Source organism: Arvicanthis niloticus, chromosome 7 (genome assembly GCF_011762505.2).
Source record: "Arvicanthis niloticus isolate mArvNil1 chromosome 7, mArvNil1.pat.X, whole genome shotgun sequence".
NCBI lineage: Eukaryota > Metazoa > Chordata > Mammalia > Rodentia > Muridae > Arvicanthis > Arvicanthis niloticus.
Window position 1 is genome coordinate 87,609,468 of NC_047664.1, and position 15,405 is coordinate 87,624,872.

General features: G+C 38.2%; 1 long non-coding RNA gene across 1 annotated transcript; it reads right to left on the reverse strand.

Annotated features, from left to right (window-relative positions):
• Window positions 1-202: 202 nt before the first annotated feature.
• Window positions 203-5,344, reverse strand: LOC143442989 (uncharacterized). Its single transcript, XR_013111619.1, has 4 exons — window positions 5,233-5,344; window positions 5,075-5,140; window positions 3,954-4,019; window positions 203-718 (listed from the first exon to the last, which is right to left on the reverse strand). It is a non-coding gene; the product is annotated as an uncharacterized LOC143442989 (long non-coding RNA).
• Window positions 5,345-15,405: the final 10,061 nt, after the last annotated feature.

Genomic DNA, 15,405 nt, shown 5'->3' on the forward strand with positions numbered 1-15,405 from the left:
TTTGGATTACATTCAAAGGGACATCTTATTAACTTTTCATCTGTTTTCATGACTGTACATTACACTTGTATTTCCATAACGAACACGTTGTCTCATTAACCTAACTAACCTAATAAGGTTAGGATTCTGGAAGGATCACTTTTATGCAAATAACACAGTAGGTGTTACAGTAGGCACAGTGAAGACAACAGAAGATGCTTTTTAATGCTGCTTAACTTTTTATTTTCATTTTGTGTAATGCTTGGGTAATGGTTGTTTCTTAAGGCATTAGAGAATATTTCTTACAATATTCTGCAGGGCTTTGGTTTATGTTATTCTGATTACAAAAGAAGGTGCTAACACCTTCAAAAAGTATCAGTGGAAATTGGGGCAGTAGCTCTAGTTATGGAGATCTTGGCAGTTGGTATTATATTTGCTTGTATGTGGGAGGAGGTCCATTTGGAGGATTGCTTGGAGGCCTAGGAGGTGGAGTAATTATTATATATGGATAATGAAATTCAGTCGTAGGAGGAGGAGGTTGTTGATTAAATAAATCTTGGGTAGTAGGAATAGGAACACTAGGAGGAGTTGGTGGTACAAATACTTTATCAGGACGTAGTATATCATTTTGTACACTATTGGGTTTTGGCTCAGGAGGATTAAAAGAAGGAGGAGTGAATGGATCTAGTGGTCTTTCAGGATCATGTGGTCCTCTGAGATCTCCTTGACACTCACCAGACTGTGGAAGAAAGAAAACAAACAACTTCAAATTAGGTAATTCACAGAGAATTGTTAGCATATACACTTTCTAAGCAAGGTGTAATTTCAGATGACTTGTAAACATCCTCTCCCAAGACATATGTTAGCCTGAGTTTATCAGCTCTGTTCTGTTATAAAATTCTGTAATACTGGATGCAGAAGAAGTTAGAGATTTCATGTTGCAGAAAAAGAACTTTCTGACTTATATATTAAAGGTTCTTTGTAGTGGAGACAAGCATATGGCATTTCAGTACAGGGGATCAAAATGACCTCTGGCTCATGATATGCAAACTGCATGGACACTTCTCATGGCCTCTTTCTCCTCTCTGGGTCTTCACTCATATTTACTCTGGCCTTGATACACTCATTGTGATTATAGTCTAGGAAGTGAGGGAGAATACACGTATTTGTGTTCTGAGCATGGTTTACTGCACTTATTGCATTTTATAGTTCCAATTGTGTTTCTGAAATTTTCACATTATATTTCTTAATGACCTCTGGCTCATGATATGCAAACTGCATGGACACTTCTCATGGCCTCTTTCTCCTCTCTGGGTCTTCACTCATATTTACTCTGGCCTTGATACACTCATTGTGATTATAGTCTAGGAAGTGAGGGAGAATACACGTATTTGTGTTCTGAGCATGGTTTACTGCACTTATTGCATTTTATAGTTCCAATTGTGTTTCTGAAATTTTCACATTATATTTCTTATAAATTAAAAACTAAACTTGCAGGAAAATTTGTGTGAATTAAATAGAAATAAAAAGGAATGACACTGAGTACAAATAGTCCAGTGTGGGTAAGGGGAGTATGGATCTGAATTTGGGGTGACTAGTATGAAGTCAAGGAAAGTTCACCCAACTGGAACATGAAAATCCCACACAGAAGCTTGATACTTCATGGTAATTGATTATTAATACACAAAATTTGGGCCACTGAACACTGTGATCCAGAATAGAATTTTATAAAGTATGATAGGATGTCCGTGGCATGAGAATGAGCCTTGCAGGTTCTTCTTCTGCTTCTTGAATCACTGGAGAAAAGGACATGTCTAAGCCAAGTGTAGACTACGCTATGACAAACAGGCTTCTTACAGACCTAATTTGTGTAATTTATTTTGCAGCAATACAAATCTGTTACATGGTTTTAAGTAAATGTCCTCAAAGACACTCAGGGAAAATGTTTCACCATTTGTTCTGAGAACACAGGTTCTGAGTGAAAGCTTAGATGACATTGAATGGAAAGAAAATATTATGAACATAGTTTTAAGCTGGCTCTTAGTATATGAGGCCACTAAACTTAATCCCAAATGTAAGGAGTTGCTATACATTATTGGGAAATGTCTCTGTCACTCCAGAGTTTAGAATTGTATTAGATTTTAGTTCCAATATGTTTCAAAACGTGTTCCAGAGTTTGTAATTTAAAGAATAAGTTAATGATAGCAGTGGGGGAGGTCCAGGGATGTTTTATGTGCCTCTATAGTCCGAGTAGTTAAAGTATAAGATATTTCAAATATAGGACAAAGAGAGGCAGAATAGTTGTCTCTGTAGTGTAAATGTTGTCATTGTATTTTGTACAACATGAAGGACTAAAGAAAACACTTTAGTTTGTTTTTTGTTTGTTTGTTTTGATTTTGGAAAAATAACATTGTATTGGATTCTACATTCTGGAGTCATAAATTGCTTCTGTGGGAAGGAAGTCTTTGAAATGAGGTGGGAAGACTCTAGAACACAAAGGACATGTCAACCAGAGGATAGTATGTGCTCTTGTTCCTGTACTGTTGATCCTAAGTGAAGCTTGTCTGCAACTGATATGTTTAAGACATCATTCATTCATTTGTTGAGTTCTTTCCCTACTTTGTCATTTGACACATTGCCTTTACTAATTCCAAAGTTTAGGCTAACCATAAAAACATGTCCCTTCAATGTCAATTTCATGATCACTGGTAGAAGATGCCATGGGCAGTTCATGGCCAGACTTTTGTGTCCTTAGACACTGAGTTTTTAATCCTCTCAAGTTTCTTTGGTCTGCCCTCTCCAGTTCTGTAGAGCCTTTTTCATTCTACATTGACACCAACTTACTTTCTATGGATTTTCGACCTCATGCTGAGCCCCCATATTTACCTGCAGATGACTCCTCTCTCACTTCACCAACAGGTTGCAGCAGGTAGGAATGAACTCCGCTTTCTAAGCCATGCAGCCTGTGAAGTCACTGATGAGTTAAGAGAATGACTTCTCCATTGTTTCTTCCAGGACTTGACTGTTTTTTCCTTCTACTCTGTGACTGTATGTCACTTCATTTAACTAACACACCTCATTAAGAAAGTGAGCACACCTCTGTCCAATCACCCATCTCCATCCCAGAGCCTTGTACATGCTCCTCTATCCTGTTTTGCCTGTTTTCTGCATCTCTCGACTCTTTTGATTTTATTTGTATCATTATAATGAAAACCTGAAGTCAACATGTTACTTTTGAATTTCTATTAAATTTACATATTCTTCAGAAAATGACCATCAGTTAACATCATATCTACTTTAAAGGTCTTACACTCTAGAACCATTGTCCTGCATGCTTTTTCTCTGACCTCATTCTTTCTTTGCAACTCTGTAGTAAAGGTCAGGCATGTAAGCCCTGCTTGCTCCTCACAACCCCTCATAATTTTGCTTCTCTCTTTCCTCCTACATGCCATATGACTTCTACTCATAGTATTGTTGAACTATATTATTTCAAGACACATCTGTTACCAATGTTCTATCTTATTAGTTCATTGACTCAGGGCAGACATTAGAGACAAGGTTTTCTATTTTAAATATTGATCACTGCATGCAAGGTCATTCAAAAATTTATTGTCAATTACCTATGAATAAACTTTAGGGAAAACAGGTCACATTTTTTTATTGCTTTTAATGCAACAAAGAATTTGCTGAAAATTTTTGTGTTTCCTTTTGGACATCCTGATATTGATCTGGATATTATGCAGTAGTAAAATTTATTGGGTAAATCTGTTATTTTCCTAATGGTTTATTACAATCTCTGTGACTATTAAATTATAACAGATTTTCAAAGTGGAAATTAAAGCACTTGTTTAATATTTCATCAGTAATGTACAGTTTGTATACATTAGAAAATGCAGATAAATCAAGTTAAAAAGTCTGACATAAAAGTTCATCAGAGAACATGAAGGTTTGTGACAGGGACAATTGATACTCACCAGGAAGCATCCTGTAAGAACCCAGAGGCCAAAGACCAAATACAGTGACTTCATTTTTGGTAGCCCCTGGAAGTTAGCATAGTGGCTGGTTAGAATTATTTTATAAAATGAAATGGCATTATTGGTAACTTGTTCCAAGATATGGTATATTTGTAGTGCACTGTATCTTAAAATAACTTCCTGAATTTTGTCATCATATCAGTATTAGTAACAAAATATTTTTAGCTCATAATATTTGCCTCTAATGTGATCAGAACAATTTTCATTTTTTACTTGTTAGCTGATGGAGTAAAAATGCCACATATTTTTCCTTGAAGAGGCTGAGCAACAGAATATTTAAAAAAGAAACTTTTTACTTAACAGTAATTATGTTGAAATGGACTTCTCTTATTTGTGCATTTTGCCTTACTTTAAAATTGCAGTTCTACAGCCTGGTCTACAAAGTGAGTTTCAGGGCAGCCAGGACTACACAGAGAAACCCTGTCTCGAAAAACCAAAAAAAAAAAAAAAAAAAAAAAAAAAAAAAAAAAAAAAAAAAATTGCAGTTCTATAGCATCAAGTTTCTGAAAACTCATTTGAGATGCTACCACTTTAACTTGATCATATTAATTTTCTAGAGAGAAGTAATAGATAAGGAAGAAATCTTCCTATTAAATGCAGCAAAATATCAAAGCATGGCTTAAGATTTAGACTCTTTTTAACAGTACACTGAGTCATTTGTGTACAACGAATGTTCTCAGATCTGCAACTGTGTTTCTATTATGCAACTGTGTTCCATCAGTAACTAGGACAGAACCAAAGATAAATATTTAGGTCTCAAAGAACAGAATTATTCAGTTGTCTCCAAGGTTGTGGTAAATTTCTGGAGCCAGACAGCCTGAATTTTTTTATACCACTGCACACAGTGGCCTCTCAGCTCCTCTTGACAACCTTTTCAGGATATATCTGAGAGCAGCCTATCATTAAGAATGTTAAAAAGCCAGAAGGTACAGGAAGAAGAAATCGAATTGCAGACATTGGTGAACTCACTGTCCTAAGTGATCAACATAAATACTTTTCTGTTGCTTGCATAAGTTTTTAAAATGTAATACATTTTATGACTCATGGTTTTATGTACTTACTTATTCTTGTAGTAATGAAACAATATCTTGTAAGCATCCCATTCAAATGTTACCTGTAAAAATGTCCTGTAAAAATAATCACAACAAACAATTTATCCCTTTGAAGATGAGCAACATTTAACATGAAGTTAAAGGGCTTCCTATTCCTAGATACCTACCTTGGAGAAACTTCTTAGCCAGTGAACATGCTGGTCAGAAGCACTGTGGTCAGTTAGGATTGAGTGGTGGAATAAGGAGGACCAGAACTGTCAGCTCTTATATATGTTGTAATGTGATTTCATTGGCAATAAAAAACACAAGTCAGAAGATGAAGTAACTTCAGCTGATGCTTACAGACAGGAAGCATCCTTGCCAATTTGGCAGTGTGTTCTTTTTTTTTTTTTTTTTTTTTTTTTTTTTCATTTCTGGATATTCTCAGTCACTAAGCATTTGAGGCTTCCTTATGTACAGAGAGTCATAATGTGATTTTGTTTCATATAAATGAAGGGGTACCTGATGTGAACATTCTTTATTTTAAGAAAAAAGAGATGAATTGTTTGTTATGCTTTCTGTGAGATTGGGTTTCTTAGAAACATCAGAGAAGCTACACTCATTAAATCTCATCAACATTGCCATCTATGTAGGACCTGGGTGAGGATGACATCAGTAGTCATGTTAACATGGAAGGGGAAAGCTCATAAAGCCTCAATCCTAGACAAAGATGTACAAGCATCTCAAGAGTGCTGAGACTGGACACGTTGATTTACTCTGCGAAGAGCCTCCTAACTGGATAACAGAATAGTCATCCCTGAAATCATGTCCATAGAAGTCATGTTATAGAGACTGAGGAGGCTGTATTTATGTATTTTGGAATACATGTTACAACAGCAAATAAGAAATGTGGCCATGAATTTGACAGAGATCAAAGAATGGGATTCGGAAAGCTTTGGCAAGAGTCAATGGAAAGGAGAAAATGAGGTGATTATAATTGTAAACAATAAAATTTATCATTAAATGTTGTCTACTAGGAATTTGAAGTGGCTTTTGGAAGATATGTATATGCTATAATCCCTTTGCATGCCATGTTAAGAGACTTGAGTATTGTGTTAGGTATTGTTGTCAGGCCCGGAATAGATGGTGCATAAATTTCCAATAACAAATGATTCATATAATTAAAATTTATATACACTATAATTGCTATATAAATAAATATATATAAGTCCTTTATTGACATAATAATTATTTGTACACATACAATTATTTACATAACAAGTTAATAAAGGAAAAGTGGCCAAGTATTAGTCAAATACAAGGTGTCTCTTTTTTTCTCATTGATTATGCCAATGAATTTGTTGTCACACAAACACACAAGAACACATAGACCTCACACCTATACTGTGTATGTATGCACAAATCTAGTTGGAAAATATGTTGATTTTTTAAACTATTGTTTTCCCTGTCTTCGTGTACTTTCATATTCTGATCATGTTACATTGTTTTGAATCCTAACTTTCTGTAGTGCTGCCACCACAACCAAGAATGATGAAATCTCTACCTGTTGCATGCTGTTTGCTGTAGCTTTGTGGGAGGTAATTTGTTTAGCACTTGGAGTATTGTTACTTGTAGAAGTTGGAATATTGTCTGTAGAAGTTTGATTGCTATTATCTGAAGCATATGGGCCATTGCCTCTTGGCTCAGTTGGAGCCTTTTCATCTTTGGTAGCTGAGATAGTCTCATCTGCCACACCAGTTGTGAAGTATCAGGATGGAGGCTGCTAAGCAGAGTGATGGCGTCAGCATCTATACATTTGTTGAAAGAAGGAGCAGAAGCAGATGGGATTGCAACCATAGTTGTAGGTGCAGAAGTGGCTTCCACATTGTCAGAGGGTGCTTGCAGTGCTGGTTGATTGGCTGTTAAGGATGAGGGGAAGAAAGAGAGAAAAGGAGGGCTGTAGGTATCTATGATAGAAGCCTAAGAGTGCAAGACAAGGGTATTCATGTTTCTAAGAGTAAAGGAAGGAGATAGTTGCCTAGGCCAAGTAGTTAGAGTGGTTAGAGTTCCCAGGCTCTTTCAGGTTCATTTCCTTCCCTGTAGCTGTTAGATTTTCATGAGCTTTGGATTTAGATAGTCTAATTTTCTCTTCAGATATGTGAATAGTCTTCAGTGAGAGAATACAAACAGAATAAAACAAAAGTCGACTGTATCCAATATATTCCCCATCTCATTTTGAATGTCTTGGAATATGCTTCTTCTTTAGAATTAAAAGTTCATATGAACTCCCATGATCACTGTGTCTATGTTCGTTGACTATTTGTGTTTATTGTGTTGCTTGTTCCTTGACTACTTGCATCTGTTGTATTGCTAGTCCCTCAACCTAGAACTGACCTGAATACTTGCATGTAATTCAAATGATATAAAAACAAAAAGGAGGAGGGGGCATGGAATAGGGTTTATAGGGAGGGGAAATGGTGAAAGGGGATCATATCTGAAATGTAAATAAATAAAATATGCAATAAAATAAATAAAAAATAGAATACAGAATAAAACAATAGCTCTTTAAGATCCTGGGTACAATCTACAAATGAACAGTGACTTTAGTGGCTACTCTTCTATAGACAAGTGTGCTTCCAAAACAAAAAATAAATAAATAAAAATTCATCTAAAAATTTTCCTTTTATCATCCTTTGTAGGGCCGGAGTGGTAAATAGATACTGTTTGTATTTGGCTTTGTCCTGGAATATTTTGTTTTCTCCATCTATGATGATTGACAGTTTTGTTGGGAATAGTAACCTGGGCTGGCATTTGTGTTCTCTTAGAGTCTACATGACCTCTGACCAGGCTCTTCTGGCTTTTAGTGTCTTTGCTGAGAAGTCTGGTGTAATTTTGATAGGTCTACATTTGTATGTTAATTGGCTTTTTCCTTGAAGCTTTTAATATTCTTTCTTTGTTCTGTGTGTTTAGTGTTTCGATTAGTATGTGACAAGGGGATTTTATTTCTGGTCCCATTTATTTGGTGTTCTTTAGGCCATCTCTTTCTTTAGTTTGGGGATATTTTCTTCTATGATTTTGTTGAAGATATTTTCAGCTCCTTTGAGCTGGGACTCTTCGTTCTCCTCCATTCCAACTATTCTTAGATTTTTTTTGTCTTTTTATTGTGTCACGAATTCCTGTATGTTTTGGGTTAGGAGTTTTTTATGTTTTGAATTTTCTTCAACAGTTGTGTCAATCTCTTCCATGGTATCTTTTACACCTGAGATTCTCTCTTCTGTTTTTTATATTCTGTTACTGATACTACCTCTGTAATTCCTGATGTCTTTCCTAGGTTTTCCATTTCCAGGTTTGCCTCCATTTGTGTTTTCTTTATTGTTTCTGCTTCCACCTTTAGTCTTGGACCACTTATTCAATTACTTCACTGTTGTGGATAGGTCCAGCCTTGTATTTTGATACTAATTCCCTTTCCTGTGAAGAACTGCAGAGGTGTGAGTCATTCCACAGGTGATTTCTAGTGAACCTTCTGCCCATCTTAATTTGTACAATAAAGGCTGAAGCCAGTGATTGGGCAGAGGAAGGGTAGGTGGAGAAATAAAGGCTGGGGAGAGAAGAAGACTGGAGGAAGACAATGGAGGAGGAAGATGACAGAGATGACTAGGGAGAAAAAGAGGAGAAGATGATGGAGGAGGACTACTGAGGAGGATGACTGGGAAGCAGGAGGTAGAAGGACAGACACAGGGTCTGGACAACCCTCAAATTATAAGGGTCTCATAGCTGGTCAACAGAGTAGTGTAGGGGTATCTGCCCAATCCAGGCTTGCAGAATATATTCATAATTACTGAGTTGTGTTTTCATTGACTGGTCATATTTGGGTTGGAGATTTAAATATCTCCCACTACACTTCACCTGTTTGATTGTGTTTTCCTGTGTTTCTTTAAGGGATTTATTTGTTTCCTCTTTAAGGGCTTCTACCTGTTTACCTGTGTTTTACTGTATTTCTTTCATTGACTTATTTCTATCCTCCTTAAAGAACACTATTATCTTCATGAGATAGTATTTTAGGTCAGCTTTCTGATTTTCATGTGTGTTGGTATATTCAGGGCTTTCTATGGTGGAAGAACTGGGTTCTGATGATGCCCATGTATATTGGCTTCTCTTGCCAATAGTCTTGTGCTTGCCTCTTGCTGTCTGGTTATCCCTGGTGTTTGCTGCTCTGGGTGATTATGTCTGTAGTTTGTCTCTTTTGTCCCTGGATTGCTTCAGGTCTCCTGGTAGGCCTGTGGCCCTGGCTATAGCAGACCTCCTGTGGGGCCTCTCAAATGTGGAGTAGGGTCCTCAGAGGGGCAGAGAAGCTGCTTACATGTTGCCTTGACTGCAGTGGATGTCCTGGGAGGCCTTCAGACTGTTGTGTCTTCAGAGGAGTACTCAAGCTGTTTTCCTTTGTGAAGCTGTTCTCCAGTAGGGCCTATGGTCTGTGTTTTTTGTTTCCCTGTGTGCAGCAGAACTCAAGAGATACTTTCATTCTTTTCGGTCAGTTTTCCTGCGTGCTCCAGAGTCCTCAGGAAGTCTTCAGACTGTGGTGTCTGTGCCCCAGTTTCCCTGTGTGCATTGGATCTCCTGGGATGCCTTCAGGCTGTGGTGTCAGTTGTCTTGTGTGCAGATCTCCTGGAACACCAGTTGCCCTGACTGCAGCAGATCTCCTGGGATACCTCAGGATGTGTTATCATCAGGCAGCAGGCTAGCTAGCAGTCTGTCCCAGCAGAAACAACCAGGCAGAAGGTGAGTTGTATATGGCAGGCAGGGGTTTTGTGGGGGTGATTGGTTCTGAGTCCACTGGGCTTCCATGGACAGCTGTGGGACTTTGGGACAGTGCTCACCAAATACTCTGAGTTCAGTGGATCTTCGGTGATGTCTTAGGATATGTTGCCTTCTAGGGAGCAGACTAGCTATCAGTCTGTCTCAGCAGAACGGACCAGGCAGAAGGAGAGTGGTATTCCATTGGCAGCAGTTTTGGGGGGGTGATGGGTAAAGTGCAATTTTTTAAACTAATATTTGATCTGTCACTCTTTTTTATTGGATATTTTATTTACATTTCAGATGCCATCCCCTTTTCCCATTCCCCCTCCACCCCCAGAAATCCCCTACCCCATGCCCCCTTTTTCTTTTTGCTTTTCTACACTTTTTAAAAATGTTAATCAAAGGCTTTATAAGTTTCATAATGCTCGATCAGAAGTGTAACCTAATACCCAGCCTAGATATATCAACTATCTTGGACTGGTGAAGACACGTGAACATCTGCCTCCATGCCCCCCCTCTCTTTCTCTCTCTCATCACCTAGCTTCTCCTCTCCTTTCTTCTCCTCTCCTTACTCCTTCTCTTCCCCTCGGTACCCCTCTCACTTTAGCTCCTCATACATATCACTCTTCCTGTTAAAATACAACTTTTCTTCAAAATACAATTAGAGCATAATTATGCCAATTTGTACCAGTGAGGTACAAGATAGTCCTAATACCCAGTCCATCATTTTGTTGACTAACCAGAACCTCTTTCATCTCTCCTAACTAAAACACTTAGTTTTGGACCTGGCTTTTTTCTTGGCTTTAGAATGAATGTCAGCTGAAAACTATCCACTCAAATCTTTTATCTCAAAGTAAATAGCCAGGATTGCCTATGAGACTATAAGTTTTCAACCCTGTCAGAAATCCAGAGTGACTGAGTTAACTAAAATTATGGGAAGCACCAAGCATAGCTTCTAAAACTTAGCCAATTTATAGAAACCGCTGAACACCTGAACAATCCCTATACTACAAAATGTTGGAGCATCAAATCTTCAGCCATCTGGCCCAGGATCATCTGACAGACCTAGTGATGCAGAATTATTAAAAGCTGATTACTCTGTTTAAGCAGATAATCAATCGACTATTCTGCAATTGTGTCCTTTTCTGGACAGTAATTTGTCTGTAGCTGAAGAGAGGCAATTCTTCCCTAGTGGCTTTCTCACCACAAATGGAGTAACTCTAAAGATGCTCGATTTCTTCCTGGAAGTCAATACAGGAAGCTGTCAGGAGCAGACAAATCTCCAATCAAACTGAACATTAATACAGAAATCTTTGTAACATCAATTCTGTGGACTTCTGACGTTTTGAAAACCAACTATCCATGTAAGTTAATCTGGACTGTTGTCTGTTAACCCCACTCAGCTATTTCTAAATAAAACATAGAAAACACCCTAACAATAAACTCCAAGCCATGAATTTGCTATAGTCCCTTAACTCACAGGCTAACCATCTCAAATCTGTTAAAAAATTTAAAGAAGGACTGGGTCTAAGCCTTGTATTCCTAAATGTGTTATACTGGTACAATGCCTATGAGAGTAACAATATTCATCTCACTTTTATATCAATAAGAAGAGTTAGTTCATACCAAGCTTTCGGGCTAACATCCACTTATCAGTGAGTAAATACCATGTGTGTTCTTTTGTGATTGGGTTACCTCACTCAGGATGATATTTTCTAGTTCCATCCATTTACCCAAGAATTTCTCAAATTCATTATTTATAATAGCTGAGTAATATTCCATTGTGTAAATGTACCACATTTTTTGTATCCATTCCTCTGTTGAAGGATATTGTTGGGTTCTTTCCAGTTTCTGGCTATTATAAATAAGGCTGCTATGAACATAGTGGAGCATATGTCCTTGTTATGTGTTGGAGCATCTTCTGGGTATATGCCAGGAGTGGTATAGCTGGATCGTCAGGTAGTGCTATGTCCAATTTTCTGAGGAACCACCAGAATGACTTCCAGAGTGGTTGTACCAGCTTTCAATCCCACCAACAATAGAGGAGTGTTCCTCTTTCTTCACATCCTCGCCAGCATCTACTATCACCTGAGTTTTTGATCTTAGCCATTCTGACTGGTGTGAGGTTTGCATTTCCCTGATGACTAAGGATGTTGAACATTCTTAAGGTGCTTCTTGGCCATTCGTATTTTCTCAGTTGAGAAATCTTTGTTTAACTCTGTACCCCATTTTTAATGGGGTTATTTTGTTGTCTGGCGTCTAATTTCTTGAGTTCTTTGTATATATTGGATATTAGCCTTCTATCAGATGTAGGATTGGTAATGATCTTTTCCCAATCTATTGGTTGCCGTTTTGTCTATTGACAGTGTCCTTTGCCTTATAGAAGCTTTGCAATTTGATGAGGTCCCATTTGTCAATTCTTGATCTTAGAGCATAAGCCATTGATGTGTTCTGTTCAGGAACTTTTCCCCTGTGCCTAGGTATTCGAGGGTCTTCCCCAACTTCTCTTCTATTAGTTTCAGTGTATCTGGTTTTATGTGAAAGTCCGTTATACACTTGGACTTGAGCTTTGTACAAGGGGATAAAAATGGATTAATTTGCATTCTTCTACATGCTGACCTACAGTTCAGCCAGCACCATTTCTTGAAAATGCTGACCTTTTTCTACTGGATGGTTTTAGCTCCTTTGTCAAAGATCAAGTGGCCATAGGTGTGTGGGTTCATTTCTGGATCTTCAAATCTGTTCCACTGATCTTCCTGCCTGTCTCTGTACCAATACCATGAAGTTTTTAATCACTACTGCTCTGTAGTACAGTTTGAGGTCAGGGATGGTGATTCCCCCAGAAGTTCTTTTATTGTTGAGAATAGTTCTCGCTATATTGGGTTTTTTGTTTTTCCAAATGAATTTGCAAATTGCTCTTTCTATCTCTATGAAGAATTGATTTGGAATTTTGATGGGTATTGCATTGAATCTGTAGATTGCTTTTGGCAAGATGGCCATTTTTACTAAGTTAATCCTGCCAATCCAGGAGCATGGGAGATCTTTTTAACTTCTGGGATCTTCTTTGATTTCTTTCTTCAGAGACTTGAAGTTCTTGTCATACAGATTTTTCACTTGCTTGGTTAGATTCACTCCAAGATATTTTATTTTATTTGTGGCTATGGTGAAGGGTGTCATTTCCCTAATTTCTTTCTCAGCCTGTTTATCCTTTGAGTAGAGGAAGGCTACTGATTTGTTTGAGTTGATTTTATATCCAGACACTTTGCTAAAGTCATTTATCAGGTTTAGGAGTTCTCTGGTGAAGGTTTTAGGGTCACTTAAGTATACTATCATATTGTCTGCAAATAGTGATATTTTGACTTCTTCCTTTCCTATTTGTATCCCTTTGACTTCCTTTTGTTATCTAATTGCTCTAGCTAGGACTTCCAGTACTATATTGAATAGGTAAGGTGAGAGTGGACAGCCTTGTCTAGTCCTGGATCTTAGTGGGATTGCTTCAAGTTTCTCTCCATTTAGTTTGATGTTGGCTGCTGGCTTGCTGTATATTGCTTTTACTATGTTTAGATATGGGCCTTGAATTCCTGATCTTTCCAAGAGTTTTAATATGAAGGGATGTTGAATTTTGTCAAACGCTTTCTCAGCTTCTAGTGAGATGACCATGTGTTTTTTTTCTTTGAGTTTATTTATGTAGTGGATTACATTGATGGATTTCCATATCTTGAATCATCCCTGCATTCCTGGGATAAAGCCTACTTGATCATGATGGATGATTGTTTTGATGTTTTGTTGGATTCGTTTGTGAAGATTTTATTGAGTATTTTTGCATCAATGTTCATAAGAGAGAGTGGTCTGTAGTTCTCTTTCTTTGTTGGTCTTTCTGTGGTTTGTGTATGAGCATAATGGTAGCTTCATAGAACGAATTGGGTAGTGTTCCTTCTGTTTCTATTCGATGGAATAGCTTGAAGAGAATTGGTATTAGGTCTTCCTGGAAGGTCTGATAGAATTCTGCACTAAAACCATCTGGTCCTGGAATTTTTTTGTGGGGAGACTTTTAATAACTTCTTCTATTTCTTTAGGGTTTATAGGACTGTTTAGATGGTTTATCTGCTCCTGATTTAATTTTGGTACCTGGTACCTGTCTAGAAAAATGTCCATTTCATCCAGATTTTCCAATTTTGTTGAGTATAAGCCTTTGTAGTAGGATCTGATGATTTTTTTAATTTCCTCAGTTTCTGTTGTTATGTCTCCCTTTTCAGTTCTGATTTTATTAATTTGTATACTGTCTCTGTACCCTTTATTTAGTCTGGCTAAGGGTTTATCTATCTTGTTGATTTTCTCAAAGAACCAGCTCCTGGTTTTGTTGATATTTTTATAGTTCTTTCTGTTTCTACTTGGTTGATTTCAGCTCTGAGCTTGATTATTTCCTGCTGTCTACTCCTCTTAGGTATATTAGCTTCTTTTTGTTCGAATGCTTTCAGGTGTGCTGTCAAGTTGTTAATGTATGCTCTCTCCAGTTTCTTTTTGTAGGTACTTATAGCTATGAGTTTTCCTCTTAGTACTGCTTTCATGGAGTCCCACAAGTTTTGGTATGATAGTCTTCCAGCTGTTACACAAATTATCTCTCTCAATGCTCTGGGAAACAGCATGCAACAGGTAGAGATTTCATCATTCTTGCTGTGGGTGGCAGCACTACAAACAGCTAGGATTCTCTACAGTCTAAGATGGTCAGTATAACAATGTAAGAGTGACAGATCAAATAATTGTTTTTTAAAAATTGCACTTCACCCATCATCCCCCAAAACCCCTGCTAACTAAATACTACTCTCCTTCTGCCTGGTCCTTTCTGCTGAGACAGACTGATAGCTAGTCTACTCCCTAGATGGCACCATATCCTAAGACATCAGAGAAGATCCTCTGAACTCAGAGTATTTAGTGAGAATTGTTCCAAAGTCCCACAGCTGCCCATGGGAGCCCAGTGGACTCAGAACCAATCACCCCCACAAAACCCCTGCCTGCCATATATGACTCACCTTCTGCCTGGTCGTTTCTGCTGGGACAGACTGCTAGCTAGCCTGCTCCCTGATGATACCACATCCTGAGGTATCCCAGGAAATCTGCTGCAGTCAGGGCAACTGGTGTTCCAGGAGATCTGCACACAAGACAAATGACACCACAGCCTGAAGGCATCCCATGAGATCCAATGCACACAGGGCAACTGGGACACAGACACCACAGTCTGAAGACCTCCTGAGGACTCTGTGGCATGCAGGACGACTAACCAAAAAGAATGAAAATCTCCCTTGAGTTCTGCTGCACACAGGGAAACAAAAAAACACAGACCATAGGCCCTACTGGAGAACAGCTTCACATAGGACAACAGCTTGGGTACTCCTCTGAAGACCAAACAGTTTGAAGGCCTCCCAGGACATCCACTGCAGTCAGGGCAACATGTAAGCAGTTTCTCTGCCCCTCTGAGGACCCCACCCCACATTTGAAAGCCCCACAGTTGTTCTGCTATAGCCAGGGCCACAGGCCTACCAGGAGACCTGAAGCAATCCAGGGAC